The sequence below is a fragment of the Drosophila bipectinata genome, chromosome 4 (genome assembly GCF_030179905.1).
Source record: "Drosophila bipectinata strain 14024-0381.07 chromosome 4, DbipHiC1v2, whole genome shotgun sequence".
Taxonomy (NCBI): domain Eukaryota; kingdom Metazoa; phylum Arthropoda; class Insecta; order Diptera; family Drosophilidae; genus Drosophila; species Drosophila bipectinata.
Window position 1 is genome coordinate 17,200,966 of NC_091740.1, and position 19,276 is coordinate 17,220,241.

General features: G+C 43.7%; 1 protein-coding gene and 1 long non-coding RNA gene across 14 annotated transcripts in view; one reads left to right on the forward strand and one right to left on the reverse strand.

Moving 5' to 3' along the window:
- The window catches only part of CaMKII (Calcium/calmodulin-dependent protein kinase II), a 99,470-nt gene extending 99,132 nt beyond the window's left edge, over positions 1–338 (reverse strand). For 10 of the 12 annotated variants that reach the window (XR_006246422.2, XM_043213462.2, XM_043213461.2 and 7 more), the window contains exon 1: positions 186–337. The gene's annotated coding sequence lies outside the window, so the exon portion shown is untranslated. Of the gene's footprint in view, positions 1–185 lie in introns of all 12 variants that reach the window. The other 2 variants (XR_006246421.2, XR_011443537.1) reach the window with 1 other exon arrangement.
- Positions 1–19,276, forward strand: part of LOC108120235 (uncharacterized) — a 70,180-nt gene that overhangs the window by 2,415 nt on the left and 48,489 nt on the right. The gene's annotated exons all lie outside the window — the stretch shown is intronic.

Genomic DNA, 19,276 nt, shown 5'->3' on the forward strand with positions numbered 1-19,276 from the left:
TATAAATGTAATTTACACTTAAGCATATATACATGCATTCATGTTCATTTTAAATTTACACATAAAAAAGTTCAAATTCACATGTTTCACTATGGTTTTTATATGCACATATGTATGTATATAAATTATGCTTCATAAGGTGAGGGATGCATATATTTATGGAAAATATGGTTTCCAAAACCTACATGTATATATATAAATTTATATATATATATATATATCTATATATATATAAATCTATCGGTACATATGTATGTTTGTGTTTAGCAAAATAGGAGGCCACTTCGCGAATAGTTACAAAAAATTTAAGAACGTCCACTGGATTGAAAATCGAATTCAATACTGACAGAATATTTTTTGGCGTCGTCTAGTTTAGAGGAGAAGCCGAAAACAAAAGCTTTCAGCTAACATTTTTCTCTCATTTTCGAACTAAAAACTTGTGCGCGAAAGGGCATCTTTTCTGCGCAAGGCGTCTGCGCAATAAAAAATTCTATCTCAGTATCTAAAAATTGTGTGTGCTTTGGAACCAATTGCTTAACGCATACATTTTATTATTCCAAAAATTTTTGTCTCAAAAAAGTTCAAAATAAATTGAAGTTGTATCTACATATGTACATATGTTTAACCTTCATTTATGACTAATTATATTATTTTTTTAATATAATCACTCATATAAGTATAAACATGTATGTACATACATGTACATACATATGTCTCATCGAGTTGTGAACTATTTTACAAAGGCATGCCGACAGACAAAAGCAGTGTTCGACAAACGGATATTCATTAAAAACAAGAAAGGACGGCTATTGTCGAGTTTTCCGACTATATTACACCCGGTACTCATCTCTTTCACCCCACATTAACTAACCTTTAAGAGTGGTGGGAAAATTCTCATTTTCCATAGCATGCATGCATACATATCTGGCCCTATGGCCCATTCTGCTGCAGCACTGCCGGTAAACTATACAGTGTACAGTGTACACTTTCCATAATTGATCTCTCATACGAGTCCAAACTTAAGAGAACATTCTGGTTAGTTGTGCCAAAAAATGTGCAATCTTCAGAAATGTTTTTTTGGACAAGAAAAATACATATGTATGTTTGTGTTGTTAAACAAAATTTAGTGTTGTTTTTTCTGAACATTTTCTCACTTTTTGTCGATAAAAAATCCAATATATGTATAAGCTATCCATGTAATTTGAAAATATTTAAAATATAAAAACGCAAACTACTCGAACATTAAAATTGATTGGGATATGACAGTTGCCAGCTTGAAAAACGTAGTTTTCCAATGAACCGTTCAAATAGTGTTGGGTAAATTCTGCTCTTTTAGGAAAACATGTTCACTTGTTCATTTTTTCCAAAAGAGTCAACTCACTCATATTGCTCACTTGCTAACTGTTCATTGCTCACTTGTTTAAAATTGTTAACAGATTTGGCGGTAATAGAAATGTTGAAGTAAAGAAAGCGCAAAAAAAGTTCAAGCAAAGAAGTTGGCAAAAATGAGTCACATCTTGCTCATTTTTTATTTAAATGCTGCACTTTCTGAATGGGAATTCAAGAATTTTTGAATTTTTTGTTCACTCACTCATAAGCAAACCAACACTATTTCAAAGTTATTCAGCTATTCAGCAGTTATTCAGTAGTTCAGAATGTTCAAATTAATGTATAGACATGCACATAAATATGTAGCATTGAATCAAAAAATCAAGAATACAAAATTTTTAGATTTTTTTGACAAAACTAACCACAATGACCCATTTAGAGAAAAATGGGTTTTAAAAAACAAAACAAAATGTTTATTACTAAAAAAAATGTTTTTAGAAATTTGGAAGCACATGTTTGGTCTAATGAATATACAGATGAGGAAGCGCAGTTTTACAATTGTTTCACAACTAGTGCCCGAAAGGCTTTTATTTTCATAAAAAGTCATTATTTGCCCATTCCAACTTTTTAATTTACGATAAACAAAATAATTATCTAAGGCTTTTCTCTCAGTAAATGGCCTACTCTCTTTGTTCATCGCTGCTTACGCACATAAGCGTTTACATGTGCGCGTTTCACCAATTTTTCACCAATTCGAAATTGGTGATTCGAATTGGTGGGCTATCGCAAAAATTAAGCTGTAGTCGTTAAAAGTTTTGACACATGTTTTATGTTTCTCAGAAGTATGTAGCACAATATGCCACAGCGAAGCGTGGCAGGGTACAGCTAGTAGTTAATATAATAGGTTGTCAGAAAAATCATGCGGTATTTCCGTTAGGTGTTTTTGCAACCGCGTAGTTATAGTTTTATTTTTCACATCGGTTCAAGCTATACCTTTTTGGAAAGTCGTTCTTGAAATATAGCGTCGCAAATATGGAGATTAAAATATAGAGAAAATACGGCATATTTTACATTACTACTACGATAAGGGAAAAAATGCATCTTATGTTGTCAATAAAATTTGTGCAGCTTATAGACCCGATACGGTCTCCCTTTCCACCGCGCAACGATGGTTTTACGTTTTCGATACGTGAAAAATTGCGATAAAATCGCTGAATTGATCGAAAGAGACTGGCATAGAAGCAGCCGTAGCATCGACCAAGAGCCGTTATAAGCCATTTGAGGAAGATTGGGTTGAAAAAGAAGCTCGATATATGGGTGCCACACGACTTGACGCAAAAAAACATTTTTGACCGTGCGACGCATGCGAATCATTGCTGAATCAGGAAGGTTCTTCTGTATGCTTAGTGGGATTGGCAGGGGATCATCCACTATGAGCTGCTCCTAGGGGAGGGTTGGCCAAACGCTCAATTCGAACCTGTACTGCCAACAACTGGACTGCTTGAATGCAGCACTCATGTAAAAGAGGCTATCTTTGGCTAGAAGAATAGAGGCTATTCTTCCATCAGAACAGCGCCAGACCACAAACCTTTGGTGACGCGCCGGAAGCTCCGGGAGCTCGTATAAGATGTTCTTTTGCATCCACCGTATAGTCCGCATCTCGCACCAAGTGATTACCACTAATTTCTGACCATGGCGAACGAGCTTGGTAATCGGAAGTTGGCCACAAGAGAGTCTTGTAAAAATTGGCTCTCCGACTTTTTTGCCATTAGGGAGCGAGTTTCTATAAGAGGGGCATTATAAAGTTGGCATTTCGTTGAGAACTAGTCATCGAACAAAACGGCGCATATTTGACTTGAATCGCATTATTATAACCAATTTTATAAACAATTAAAAATTTAATAAAAATACCGCAAGACTTTTTTGACAACCTAAGATTTTAAACGCGGATATCCATTTTGTGTCAAAATTTTGCCACTCCCACTCCCCAAGCAGCTCCTATAAATCAAAAATTTGCCAAATCGGATCATTTTTAGAGGAGCTGTAGACTTTTTTGTTGTTGTATTGGCCAAGCACAAAAGTATGGAACAAAATTTGGTTGCGAAGAATCCTTACCGTAAAAGTTGGTAAAGTTAAAGATGAGTACCAGGTATAGGTTAGGTTAGGTTGAGGCGGCGATGCGGTGCCAGTCATTGCCACCGGCATCCACTCGAGCCGCTGGGACTCCTTGTGATACCGCACAGGCAAGTGGTCCTACAAGGGGACCTCCCCTTTCCTATCTACTAAGGTGCCCAATATTATGTTATCTTTCCTGCGGCCGCTCGCGTTCCCATCCAGATTTACGAATGAAGGCTACGAGTCTGCGTGGAGCGATCTCCGCGAGGTCTGTTAGGTCCGTGAGTGCTGCTGCACCCAAGAATTTGAATCGGCTGCGCCCCAGCGCAGGGCAATGGCGACCGTCTCTTCCTCCCCTAAACCACCACAGCTCCTGCGGTAACCATAGTGTGGCACCGCTAATTTAGCCGCGTGTGCTCCTATTAACCAATGTCCCGTGATGGCCTTGACTGCCAGACAGCCGTCCTGCCTATTGAGGGCGATAAGCATCATTGATCTTTTCCTAGAGCGGACAGGCCATATCATGCGTGAGTTCCTGCAGTTTTGGAGATTTCTCCATTTCCTCAGTGCTGCGCGGTCAAAGTGATCCCTGCATTTTAGCCCACACGTAGCTAGGAGAATGCCTACTGGTTCCTTCTCCGGGAGGAGAGGATTGATAGTACCTGCCCTGCTCGTTTGTCAGCGGCGCAATTTCCCTCGTGGTCCCTATGTCCGGGCACCCATATGAGTTGGATGTCATATTGTTCTGTCATCTCGTTAAGAGATCTGCGACAGTCATTCACTGTCCTGGATTTGGATGAAAATCCGTCAAGGGCTTTGAGTGCCGCTTGACTGTCTGAGAAGATATCGATTGTGTCTTGATTGCCAGTAAGTGCTGGGGATCTAAGTCCTTCCCCGATACCTATTACTTCTGCTTGAAACACACTACAGTGGTCGGGGAGTCTGAAGGACTCATTTAGACACAGCCGATCGCAGTGGAAACCGACTCCCACCTGGCTGTTCAATTTTGAACCGTCTATGTAAATATGAAGGGAAACGGCTGGTCCCGGGACTTTTGTGGCCCATTCCTCCCTCGTTGGAATGGATACCTTATATTTTAAGGTGGGATGATCAACAGGTATACATTAGTCTGTAGCCCCCGTTGGCGTGCAGTGATGCAGGTCCAACTTGGCATGTCCATAGTCGGTCCTTTTCCCTAGACCCGTTTCTCGTAGCCTAATTGCGGATATCGTGGCTATCTTGGCCCACACTATCTCTATAGGTAAAAGGTCAAGTATGAAGTCTAGGGCGTCCTAGGGCGTTTTCCAGAGAACGAAATTGGGACATTATCCGCATAAGCGATAGCCTTGCAATCACCACCTTCTAGGGATCGAAGTACGATAACCGCCACGTTCCACAGTAGGGGTGAGAGTACACCTCATTGCGGAGTGCCTCGTCTGACGTATCTTTGAAAAGATTCCCCTGGTGGCGCCTCAACAGTCCTGTTTACCAAGATCTGCTTTATAAAGCGTACGGATTGATCGTCTATTCCTAGTCTCGTCAGCGCTTTGATTATCGAGCATGACAGGATGTTGTTGAAGGCACCTTCTATGTCTAGAAAAGCCATCAGTGCGTATTCCTTGTCACTAAGAACGTAGTAATCTCGTGGAGTGCCGTCTCCGTGGCTGGGCCCTTTCTGGTTTTTGGATTGGTTCCGGCTTTGATTATTGAAAGGAATTTGAAAGGCTTGAAGCTGTTTAGCGCCCAGCTGAGATACCTATCACTCAATAGGTATTCGAGTTGGTTAAGGAGGAAGGGAGGTGCTGTTCTTATCCTACATTTGGTGCAGTTGTTGCAAGGACCGTATTCGAGTATTCGAGTTGGTTAAGGAGGGAGGGAGGTGCTGTTCTTATCCTACATTTGGTGCAGTTGTTGCAAGGACCGTTGGCATCGCAACCTATGATCAGGTCGATCTTATGCTTCCTGCTGTCTTCCACCAGCTGTTTGAGTGGCGGGAGCGGGGGGAGGGCTTTCTGTTCGTGGCCCATATACGCCGAACACACCCTTAGAGGACCCTTTGGGCTCTCTGGCTGCGGGCAGGTATATTATAGTCGGGAAAATTCGGGAGTCTTGTTTAATTTGTATTTTATTGTATAATTTTTTCACCTAATGACCGACTTAGGAAAGTTCCTGAGTTAGGAACTCTTTGTAAGCTCTGAATTTCCGGTTCTTTAATTTTAAAAGCAAGGTGGTCTGTTGACAATAATGAAAGTCTTATCAGGAACCAATTTCTTCAACGCACTATGAATAATTTCGTAAAACGAATCCGTAGCAGCGTTGATAGCTCAAAGCATTAATTGGTGATATATGGTGGCATATCGTTGAAATTTGAAAAAGTTTAAATTGAATAAAAATTCCACTGGGTGACTTTGGAAATTAATTTTCCGGTGTTTATTTGTTGACTGTAAATGAAAAATTGAGTTTCATCCATCGCCCTGCTCGGTTTCTGTACTTTTTGTGATGGTCTGGCCAGACGAAAATACCAAATTTTATACGTCTGGGATCCTAACTAAAATCAAATCACGAAATGATATTATCGCATAAGCAGGGGCTATTTTACGCTTTCAACGCTATTTTCATTTACGCTTTTACGCTTACGAATTCGTGATTACAATAGCATAGGAACAGAAGCAAATAGTGTGGGATGGTGAAAGTCTTCAGAGAGCGATATCGGCGACGACCGAATTACTGTCACAAAACATGTCATATTGGAGAATATAAAGTTAAGAAATGTGCCGTGAGTGTTATGGATGGGATTAATTTGGGTTAGTTGAATATCAGTCGTAACGAACTGTTTTTCTGCTTCTGCTCGCAACAATTTGCCGCGGCTAGATAACAGAGTTTGTGGGTCTGTTCCACCGAATCTATAGTATGATGTGATTGCCCGAGCCCAGAAAAAATACAAATAGCATAGAACTTTCCAAACTCTTTATTTAGGGGCTTTTCCCAAATGGCTTGATCTCAATACCAGGTTCCGTATTCTTGCTGCTCCTCTTGGTTCCGCCCGGCTCTGTCGTCGGCATCTCCTGTTGGTCGTTCCGGGTGTCCGGTCGCTGCCGCTGCTCCGTTGCACTCTTCGTTCTGCGTTGCCTTCAATTCCCCTAACCGTCCCCTTACGCTGGCCACACGCGGGCCTTCATACCTCTCGGAAACACCCCCACTACACCTGGACAACGCGCATACGCACTACGCGCGCCAGGATTGGGAGTCGATAGGCTGTCCATAGGCTGTCGGCCCCATTACACCCACGATTCACCCCGCATACGCGCTAGCGAGCCTGGATTGGGAGTTGGCCTACAAACGAGTAGCAGTGGTTGTCGCACCCCTCACTACACGTTGATGTTCGTGCGTCACGTTCTGGCTACACCGGGAACACACCGCGCATACGCGCTAGCGAGTCCGGAGTTGCATGGCTGGTGACCAGGGTGTTCTCAATTGGTCTCTGATTCGGGCGTAAGTTCACGAGTTGGCCTTTTCTTGTTTTGCAGAACTACGCCTGTTGGTTGCGATTTCAAGAGTCTGTGAGGCGTAAACCAGTCTTGTCCTTTCCTCCCTTCCTTGCAAGGCTACCAGCCGTGGTTGGGAATTTCAAGAGTCTGTAAGGCGTACGCCAGACTTGTCCTTTCCTCCCTTCCTTTCAAGGCTACCATCCGTGGTTGGGAATGGCCCAACTCGACTCCAATACCCTGGGCTTGTACAGGAACCGTCCTGTAACGGATATTTTCCTAACTCGTTCTTTACGTTTTACTCTCTTTCGGCTGTTGGACTCTCCAGAGGCGGTCCTTCATCTCAAACAACCGAGTCTTTTTTACAAACGCTCTAACACTTGAATGTCGGACTCTCCAAAGGCGTTCCTCCAAATCAACGCTACAAGCTTCCTAAAAAGACTCGTCCCGATTCACTTCAATACTCCTTATATACTGATAGAGCGCCTGTTAAGCCGCCTATATTCTGCTCCCGCCGTTAATCCTGCTTCCAAAATCACGCCACTTTCGCTTTGGCAGGCTGTCCGTGCCCATTTGCCTCTCCCGGCCACGGACCTCTGCTGATGCTATGCAGACTTTGAGGGGCCCCCCCCTCACTGCTCCTTCTGTTTTGCGACTGGGCTTCTTATCTTCACTTTCCCCCATTCCCTCGTAATGTATGTGTGAAATAGTCCCAGCGCTTAACCGCTTTTCACTTGCTCGCTGATGTGACTCCTTTTTGATGCTTGCATGTTGCTCGGAACTACCTACTTACGGAACTACCGAACTGAGCGGACGTGCCTTGCCCGAGCTCCGGGGAAACTGCAACATAAGACAGCTATTCAAAAAAACTGGGGTAACCCAATATAAGCGAAAAGACGCTGAACTACAATTTATTAAAAGCAATGCACAAGCTTTTTATAACAGTTGTGATGTGCTAAACCAAAACTAGTGCATTGTTTTAAAAAAATAAGTGAGCGCAATGAGCTCATTGAGCAACGATCAAAAGAACGAGCGTAGAGGTTCAGTGAACCAAAGAAACGGCTTCTACTCTTACTTTTCAACCCGCGATACGGAAGTGGAACGGTCTTGATCACCCACTCTTCTCGCTCCGACTCCCGCGTCATGGAGTTCGCAGTGTGAAACCCCCCATCCAATATCGGAAACTAATTTCGTAACAACAACTAGCAGTGCTACAATTTCTGCAATCACAGCGACAACCACTGCAATTCAAAGTAGCGCGACGTCAACGACTACAGCGAGTACAATAACAACAACTTCGGAAAGTGCCAAAGCGGCCACGGCCACACAGACTGGAATGGATCGCTACATCCAAATTAAGCGCAAGCTTAGCCCGCAGAGTAATCTGGCAGGCAATAAAACAAAAATTAGCCGTGTCCTGAAGATCGACAAAGAACCAGACAGATCCACTACTAACAGATTTGCCCTACTGGCGAAGGTTGAGGAAAACCAACTAGTCCAAGACACCGCAAAACAACCCAAGCCCCCTCCAATCTATATCAGGGAGAAAAGCTCGAGTGCCCTGGACAAAAAAATTGCGTTGATCGGGAACGGTGACAACTTTCATGTTGTTCCGCTTATCAAACGGAACATCCATGAAACAAAGGCGCAAACCAAGACTGAAGAGCACTTCCGAATCGTGTTCAAATATCTGGACCCTGTACAGAAAAACTATTACAAGTACCAGCTGAAAAGCAGTAAAGGCCTACAAGTGATAGTAAAGGGAATCGTACCCGATCTTACCGCCGCCGAAATAAAAACCGCCCTTAAAGAAAAGGGCTTCGCCGTCAAGAATGTTATTAACATTCTAAATAAAGATAAAAAGCCACAACCCCTCTTCAAGGTCGAGCTCGAGCCAGAAAGCAGATCGCTGAAGAAGAACGAAGTCCACCCAATCTACAACATGCAATATCTTTTGCATCGGAAAATCACTGTTGAAGAGCCACATAAACGCAACGGTCCAGTGCAATGTACTAAATATCAAGAGAATGGACACACCATGTCATACTGCACACTTCGGGCTGTCTGTGTAGTCTGCGGGGACGCCCACAACTCCGCTTACTGCACTACAAACAAGGACAGTACCGTGAAGAAAACTGCGGAGGCAGCCATACGGAAAACTATAGAGGATGTATGGTGTATAAGGAGTTTAAGAGTCGCATGTGTCAAGCGACTGCAACGCGCAACCAAAATCCACAGAATGCGTACATTGCGTCAAAAACTACGCCAGACGTCTTCTTCGCGAAAGCAGCGAGATCCTCATTCGGTCCACTAAACACCACCAACAGCTTCTGTTATGCCGATGCTCTACGATCTGGAAGGGAAATTCCAATTCAGCCTAACTATTAAAGCGCTTAACAGGTTTGATCGATACACCCACAAGCTACTGGAATCATACCTCTACAATAGGGTATTCTCAGTGAGATGCAACGCAGCTACTTCGGGCGACTACACTATCAAAACTGGAGTTCCACAAGAGTGCGCACTCGGCCCGTATCTATATGTTTCGTATACTGCGGATATTCCTACGAGCGCACACCTAACAACGTCAAACAAACAAAAGTGTAAACATTTTTTATTTTAGTTTATTGGTTTTATTACGATGTAATCATAAGGATCGGCCAACTATATCCGATGTTTGCGATATATATCCGGTTTTAACTGCAATGGTATATCAACTTCGGCTCCGCCCGATGTTAGCATTCCTTTCTTGTTTTATTTTATATATATATACATATATTTTTGTTTAATAACTGTCGAGTTTACTGACAGCATTAGCTCTGGTCAGTGCTTGTCCCACGTCTTTTGATCCTTCACAGCGAACTGGGCGATCATAGTCTGTTCGCTCTATCCGTGGGACTATCCTGCAGCGTGTATGCTGTGGTAAATTGGTGGCGCACGTCGAGCTCCTTGAGGAACTTCTTAAAGCTTCGGCTAGTGAACTGTACGCCGTTGTCCGTCACCATTATTTTTGGTACTCCATATCGAGTGAGAATTCTTTCTCGGATCGCTCTCTGTAGCGTCTCGGTCGTTGCTTTTCGAAGTTGCACCGTTTCCGTCCACTTTGAAAACCGATCAATTATGACCAAAACCATTATGTTCCCATGTTACGACCTGGCATTTCAGCATTTTTCCTGCTGCTTGCATCTGGCACGGCTTATACCTCCGGCCAGTTTCTCACCTCTTTCGCACCATTTTCGGATCCCTGGCCAGAAGGATCTAGGCGGCACGCATAATTTCCACGATGCCACTTCCTCGCTTTCGGCTCTATGCGGAACGTGGCGGTAGATCATGCTGCCCTCTTCAACGTAATCCGGAAACTTCTGTGGGCTTGTCTTTATCTTATTCTTCGCATTCTCATGCGCTTATCCATACGCATTCTTTAATTTCAGTCTCTTTGATTTCAATACTGGCTGGCGGGACAGCGCTTCGGCAACCACGTTGAGCTTACCCTTTCGCTAGTTGATAACGTAGTCATACTGCTGCAGCTCGAACACCTACCTCGCTATTCTGCCAAGCGGGCTATCGATATTGTTTAGGCCCTTCAGCGCCATATGGTCCGTGATCCTTCGAGCTGGTATCCCTCCAGGTAGGGTCTCATTTGTCTGATCTATTGCCACGCACTCCTTCTCCGTCGCTGAGTAGTTCTTTTCAGCCGTAATCACGGGCACGCCAGTACTGGATCCTCCGCCAGCCTTGACTTAAACGCCTCCTGGTGCTTGGGTGGCTACTCCCATTTCGTCCCCTTTCGTAGCAGATCTGGGACGAACCGCAGATACCAGGATGCCATCCCGATGAACTGGCGTACTCCCTTGACGTTTGTCGGGGACTGCAGCTCCGTAATTGTGGCGACCTTTCCTGGGTCCATGACGATCCCCTGGCTCGTTATTCGGTGTCCCAAGTATAGCAGCTTCTGTTCAAAGACCTTCTGAAACGTTGCCGAGGTCGGTCCACGTTGCTGTTCCACTGGTACAGCCCTTTTCAAGGTACGGTGAGCGCGGTGTGCCTCGTTTTTTTAGTGGTATCTGCCAATAACCGTCCTTCAAGTCGAGGCTGCTGAAAAATCTCACCTCCCTCAGTTGCTCCAAAATGTAATTGATCCGTGGCATCGGATACGCATCCTTTATCGACCCGTTTTCTTCTCCATCATCACAATGTGTGAACTTTAAGCCCTCTAATAGGGCTCGATGCATCCTTTCTCCAGCAGATCTTTCACCATCGCAATTATCTCTCCCTGTATTTTTTGGTTTTTCGAATAATACCGCTGCTTTATGCGGATTTCGTCCTTCGTGGTGATCCTGTGCTGCGTTATGTTTGAACAGCCTCTTTGACCTGCGAACGCCCCCAGCTCTCTCTCAATGAACATCTTATCGCGTTCCTCTTCCCATTTCTCTGGGAATCATCACAATGTGTGAACTTTAAGCGCTATTAGAGGGCTCGATGCATCCTTTCTCCAGCAGATCTTTCACCATCGCAATTATCTCTCCCTGTATTTTTTGGTGTTACACGTACCAGCATTTTTTATTTTAGTTTATTGGTTTTATTACGATGTAATCATAAGGATCGGCCAACTATATCCGATGTTTGCGATATATATCCGGTTTTAACTGCAATGGTATATCAACTTCGGCTCCGCCCGATGTTAGCATTCCTTTCTTGTTTTATTTTATATATATATACATATATTTTTGTTTAATAACTGTCGAGTTTACTGACAGCATTAGCTCTGGTCAGTGCTTGTCCCACGTCTTTTGATCCTTCACAGCGAACTGGGCGATCATAGTCTGTTCGCTCTATCCGTGGGACTATCCTGCAGCGTGTATGCTGTGGTAAATTGGTGGCGCACGTCGAGCTCCTTGAGGAACTTCTTAAAGCTTCGGCTAGTGAACTGTACGCCGTTGTCCGTCACCATTATTTTTGGTACTCCATATCGAGTGAGAATTCTTTCTCGGATCGCTCTCTGTAGCGTCTCGGTCGTTGCTTTTCGAAGTTGCACCGTTTCCGTCCACTTTGAAAACCGATCAATTATGACCAAAACCATTATGTTCCCATGTTACGACCTGGCATTTCAGCATTTTTCCTGCTGCTTGCATCTGGCACGGCTTATACCTCCGGCCAGTTTCTCACCTCTTTCGCACCATTTTCGGATCCCTGGCCAGAAGGATCTAGGCGGCACGCATAATTTCCACGATGCCACTTCCTCGCTTTCGGCTCTATGCGGAACGTGGCGGTAGATCATGCTGCCCTCTTCAACGTAATCCGGAAACTTCTGTGGGCTTGTCTTTATCTTATTCTTCGCATTCTCATGCGCTTATCCATACGCATTCTTTAATTTCAGTCTCTTTGATTTCAATACTGGCTGGCGGGACAGCGCTTCGGCAACCACGTTGAGCTTACCCTTTCGCTAGTTGATAACGTAGTCATACTGTTGCAGCTCGAACACCTACCTCGCTATTCTGCCAAGCGGGCTATCGATATTGTTTAGGCCCTTCAGCGCCATATGGTCCGTGATCCTTCGAGCTGGTATCCCTCCAGGTAGGGTCTCATTTGTCTGATCTATTGCCACGCACTCCTTCTCCGTCGCTGAGTAGTTCTTTTCAGCCGTAATCACGGGCACGCCAGTACTGGATCCTCCGCCAGCCTTGACTTAAACGCCTCCTGGTGCTTGGGTGGCTACTCCCATTTCGTCCCCTTTCGTAGCAGATCTGGGACGAACCGCAGATACCAGGATGCCATCCCGATGAACTGGCGTACTCCCTTGACGTTTGTCGGGGACTGCAGCTCCGTAATTGTGGCGACCTTTCCTGGGTCCATGACGATCCCCTGGCTCGTTATTCGGTGTCCCAAGTATAGCAGCTTCTGTTCAAAGACCTTCTGAAACGTTGCCGAGGTCGGTCCACGTTGCTGTTCCACTGGTACAGCCCTTTTCAAGGTACGGTGAGCGCGGTGTGCCTCGTTTTTTTAGTGGTATCTGCCAATAACCGTCCTTCAAGTCGAGGCTGCTGAAAAATCTCACCTCCCTCAGTTGCTCCAAAATGTAATTGATCCGTGGCATCGGATACGCATCCTTTATCGACCCGTTTTCTTCTCCATCATCACAATGTGTGAACTTTAAGCCCTCTAATAGGGCTCGATGCATCCTTTCTCCAGCAGATCTTTCACCATCGCAATTATCTCTCCCTGTATTTTTTGGTTTTTCGAATAATACCGCTGCTTTATGCGGATTTCGTCCTTCGTGGTGATCCTGTGCTGCGTTATGTTTGAACAGCCTCTTTGACCTGCGAACGCCCCCAGCTCTCTCTCAATGAACATCTTATCGCGTTCCTCTTCCCATTTCTCTGGGAATCATCACAATGTGTGAACTTTAAGCGCTATTAGAGGGCTCGATGCATCCTTTCTCCAGCAGATCTTTCACCATCGCAATTATCTCTCCCTGTATTTTTTGGTTTTTCAAATAATACCGCTGCTTTATGCGGATTTCGTCCTTCGTGGTGATCCTGTGCTGCGTTATGTTCGAACAGCCTCTTTGACCTGCGAACGCCCCCAGCTCTCTCTCAATGAACATCTTATCGCGTTCCTCTTCCCATTTCTCTGGGAATCCGGCCACTGCGATGGACAGACAGCCGCCCGATTTCTCCCTTTTCGGTATAGCAATGTGGTGACCGGCGTATGTCACTGTTGTGTCAAACTCGCCGAGGAAGTCCCATCCTAGCACTAGACTCTCCTCCATGCCTGGCATACGGTGTCTCCGTATGGCTTCCATTAGCCAACTTCACCTGTCTCCTTGTCGTGATGCGTTACCCGGTGATTTCCGGGCTCTCTGCTAGTTCCTCAAAAATAAAGCTCGCCTTTGCTCCTGAATCTACCATGGCCTTTACTTCCGTGCCTCCGACATCGGTGGATGCTGTCAACTGCTGCTCGTCTCCGGATAGTCCTCCAATGGCCCATTCCACCGCATCTGTTGCATGCTTGCGCTGGGTTCTCCACAGGATCTTGCCTTGGCCCTGCTGTCCACTGTCGTTGCTGAGCCGATCTCTGCTGGCCCTCAGTCTGCAATCTGGGCATCCAACCTTGACCTGGGCTGCTCTGCTTCTCCGGCGGACCTTGGCGCAGTTCCTCTTTCTGCCACCTTGGCCATCCAAAACACACAAGCGGTTTTTTTTTTTCGGTTGGCAAAATGTTCAACAACATGCTCGCCTGTGGATGGGCCCCTTTAGGCTTTCAGAATGAAACTGATGGAACAGACTGTCGGGTTGGGTTGGAGCTTAAGTTAAAACTTTTTTTTTTTTATTTTAACGTTGCTTTTATTTCTTGAATCTTCTCTTTGCGAGACTATCAAGAGGTGTATCAAATCTTATATTTTTAACTTAACTAACAGTCATATTGACTGATACGGAGTTAGACGGCCCTAAAAATCGATTGCTGGGTTGGGAGGTCGTTGCGTCTAAGGCGGGATACGCTAGAAATCCGAGTCAATCCCCGAGCGAGAAAATTTGGGTGCGAAGACAGTTTTTCTTTGTATGACTCTTTTTGCTTCTGGATTTCGTCTTTCACTGCGAGGATGCCCAGATCCCGGTGGATGTTTTCGTTGCGAACATACCAAGGTGCCCCTGTGAAAGTTCTCAAGATTTTTGATTGTGCGCGCTGTATGATGTCTATGTTGCTGCTGCTCGCTTTCCCCCACAGCTGGGAGCCATACGTCCAGATTGGCTTTAGGACTGAATTATACAGTAGTAACTTGTAGTCCAGGCACAGTGGTGATCGTGAGTTTATGATCCAGTGGAGGCTACTGGCTTTCAGTTTTAGGTGCATCTTTTTGCATTCGATGTGCTTGCGCCAGGTAAGTCGTCTATCAAGGTGAACGCCAAGGTACGTTACGTCGTTAGCTTGAGGGATCTGCATACCGTTTAGTGAAAGCGGAGGGGATGTTTCTCTATTAAGAGAAACATATAATTATAATCACTTCCCTCTCTTTCTTTCAAGCGAACGGAGGTGTTTTTTTTGTGCGCACTGCGTTTATGACAAATATTGGTAAACCGGTGTTTACATACTTTGTGAATTAAATCTTGTGAATCATAACAATCTTAAAGCCTAAACCGTATCGCTTCGCGAGTGCTGTGGTATATTTGGAGTCGAATTAATAATTTGTCTAAATTCTATTCCAAGCATAGCTCAGCTCTGCTTCTTCCCCGGCTTATCTATATTTCTGCATTTCTCTTTTGCACTCTTTCAAAGCTCCCGCTTCGGCTTTTTGTTTGGCACAGTGGTTCAAGGTATTGTGTTTTTTAACTTTTTCAATATTAATTTTTGTTTTATTAAATAAAAAAAAAAAAAAAAAAAATGGAATTTAAACTGGTCTGTGCCATTAAGTCTTGTAACAAGACAATTTCCACATCCCAGCCTAGCATCCATTGCTGGTTATGTGAAAACGTCGTGCACGCCAAGTGTGCCGGTTTCACTGGATCAGTTTCGGATGCCATTTCCCGTAGGTCTGGGATACATTATTGTTGTGATAATTGTCGTGCTCTGCAAGGCGAAATGAGGTCGTTCATGAGACAGACCAAAAATGGATTTAAAGAGCTGATCACTGGTTTTCGTAAAATCAATGAACAGCTCCGTGCGCTGGACACTCAGTTTAGTGGCCTTCAGCTGCTAAATGAGTCCCCTAAGCGTAAGAAATCCGCTGTTTCGGATCCGCCTCAGCCTGCTCAGCCGACATTAATGCAGCCGTTTATATCTCTGGTCACCCCAAGGGCTAGAACTGAGAAAAATTCGTCAGAATTTCTCAGGGATAATGAGCAATTGTCTGATATGTCTGCCATGGCATCCCTTCAAGTGATGCCACAGGTCCTAGGGAACGCAACCCCCATTAGAGTCACCCAAAAGGGTATTCCACAGTCCGGACCACCGGCACTGACTGATGCCGCAGTTCTTGTACCTGCGACACCAAAACCCTTACAGGTGATTCCTCCATCGAAACATATATTTGTTTCTCGGCTTGCCCCTGATACTTCAAAAATTGATGTCTCGGCTTATATCAAAGCCAAAACTAAAGCCGATATAAAGGTGGAGGACATACAAAAATTTAAATATAATTATACCAGGCGCACGTCTTCTTTCAAGATTCGTGTGCCCGCGCTGATGTTCAAGACGATTTGTTCTCCCAGTTTTTGGCCAGAGAATCTTTTCGTCCAAGAACATCAGCCTAGTTCCGTGAAAAAAAAGTTAATAAACCAGTGGGAGTGAGACTTCCCAATATCGGAACCATTGACCAACCCTCCACCTCTTCTTTGGCCACTAACCCAAAAAACTAGTTTCCTCACTAACTCTTACCTATCAGAATACTAGGGGGCTACTAAGCAAACTCCCTAAGCTATATTCTGATAGTTCTTTCTTTGCATCCCATATAATAGCATTTACAGAAACTTGGTTAAATCCGGAGATCTTTAGCTCCGAAGTTTTTACAAGTAAGTACACCACTTTTAGACGGGATCGATCTCAGCGAAGAGAAGGTGGAGTCCTCATTTCGGTAGACTCTACTTTTGCTTCTGAAGAGGTGAAATCCCAAGAGTTTGGTGACATAGAATTTATTTGCGTTAAAATCACTATGTCCGTGAAAGCTTTATACATTACATGTTCATATATACCTCCTATGCCTGAACCGCCCACATATTGGCAGCATTTGTCCGCTATTCGATACGACTCTAATCTTATAACGGATCGTGACCAACTCGTAGCGGTGGGCGACTTTAATATCCCAGAATTAAAGTGGTCCAACGTCGATAACTCACCATCTTTGTCACTTATAACTTACCATGATTTCACCGCGGGCATGTTTGACATGTCCCTAGGTCAGATCAATCATGTTAGAAATTCGCTAGGTCGGGTCTTAGACTTATGTTTTTTATCTGATCCTGATGGTACCGCTCTCTCCAGAGCTTTTCCCCTTTCAACCCCAGAGGATCCATATCACCCCACTCTGGAGGTCTCAATCGAAAACCACTCCTGGTATCGATCAGATGTCTCCGAGCGTGGTAAATAAGATTCGCTGTTTCCGTAAAGCTGATTTTCAGAAACTTAATAGCCTTATCGATACATTTGTCTGGTCTGATATTCTGGCGTGCACTGATCTTAATGTACCTTTAGAAAAATTTTATTTTACTTTAAATACATTTTTTGACTCATGTGTGCCTTGGAAACATCCGTCCGCTTCAACAAATCCTCCTTGGTATACAAGGTGCCTCACTAACCTAAAAAATAAGCTTTTACTTAAATTTAAAAAAACCTGCAGTAGTGTTGATTTCTCAAGATACCTACTAGCTCGGTCGAATTTTACCGTGCATAACGCTGAATGTTATAGGAATTATATTGACCGCTGCCGGATTCAATTTACTCAGGATCCAAAGCAGTTTTATAATTTTGTAAACACTAAGCGTAAACACGTATCTTTTTCACCCCTGCTTACGTTTCAAAATTCCTCTGCGACTTCGGATCAGGCCATTGCCGATCTATTCGCAGAATTTTTTCAAACAACTTATTCTCCTCTTAAATTGACTGATTAGCCTTACGCATATAACATTCAAGCAGCAAATCTTATTTTCTGTCCGTTTTTTTCTGAGAACAACTTATTATCTGGTCTTTTAAGGGTAAAACCCATTTATTCGCCAGGCCCCGACGGAGTACCAGGGTGTGTGCTAAAATATTGCGCCAGGGCTCTGTGCAAACCTCTTCTAAGACTTTTCAACTTATCTTTGGAAACCTCGATTTTTCCCCTTGAGTGGAAGGAATCATTTATAATTCCCCTACATAAAAAAGGGAAAAAGTCCGAGGCTGCCAACTACAGAGGCATCTCTAAGTTTTCGGCAATTCCAAAGTTATTTGAAAAATTAATTACCCCTCATTTGCAACACCTTTGCTCTTCGATTATCACTCCTTGTCAGCATGGCTTTATTAAGCGTCGCTCCTCCACCACAAACTTATTGGAGTTGAAATCCTTTGTCATAGATGGCTTTTGTAAGGGATATCAAACCGATGTAATTTACACAGACTTCAGCAAAGCATTTGATTCAGTTAATCACTCACTCTTGTTGAGTAAACTGAATATGCTGGGTTTTCCTAAATACCTCTTAACGTGGATCTCCAGCTACCTAGATGGAAGGACACAAAGAGTCTTATTTAAAAACATACAGTCCCGTCTGGTCCGTGCTACATCCGGCGTCCCTCAAGGAAGTCATCTTGGCCCGTTATTATTTACGCTTTTTATAAACGACTTGCCCCCTGCTTTAACGATCTCTCTAGTTCTTATGTATGCAGATGATGTAAAGCTTTGTCTTCAGTACAAATCCATCTCTGCCCAATGCAGTCTTCAGTCTGACCTTAATAACTTTCAAAAATGGTGTTTAGCTAATGATCTAATACTTAATGAATCAAAATGCAAACATATGTCTTTTTATCGTTCTTGCCCTCTGCAAGCTACTTATTCTATTAATGGGATTGCCTTAGAAAAATTAACCCAGGTTATTGATCTCGGCATCCTATTAGACATCAAACTTAAATTTGCCGACCATATTTCCTTAATGGTTAATAAGCCTAAAGGAGTCCTTGGTTTTTCTCAAAAGGTGGTCAAAAGAATTTAATGACCCCTATATAACCAAAACATTATTTATTTCCTTGGTCCGCCCTATACTAGAGTACGGTTCATGTGTCTTGAGTCCCCAATATGGAGTACATAAGGACCGCATAGAATCCGTACAAAAGAACTTTTTAATATTTGCACTTAGAGGTCTATACTGGGATGCAAATCTTCAGCTTTCTTCCTACAGTAGCAGACTTTTACTTATAAACTTACCTAGCTTAACAAATCGTAGGACAATGCTCGGTGTAGTCTTTCTGCATAACCTTATTAACGGGGATGTAGATAGCCAGCATTTACTAACACGCTTAAATTTAAACATTCCTAATAGAAGGACTCGAAACTTTTGTCCTCTGTTCCTTAGCCGTTGTAGTTCGACATATGCACTGCATGACCCTTTTAGAGTATTATGTTCGAACTACAATGGTCTCTACTCTATTACATTTCTTTCCTGTCCCTCTAACTTAAAATATAGAATTTTAAATTTCCTTACTAACTCCTCTTAGCTTAACAAATTTCAATTAGCTTAATATGTACTAACAAATCGTTTCTCGAGCGCCCCTCGGTCGTCTGGGCCTCTAAGCTATATGATGAATACAGGAATGCTAGCTGATGCTCTTATTGATGCACAAGCCATTTCCAAATTCTGAAAGACCGCGAAAAAAAAAAAAAAAAT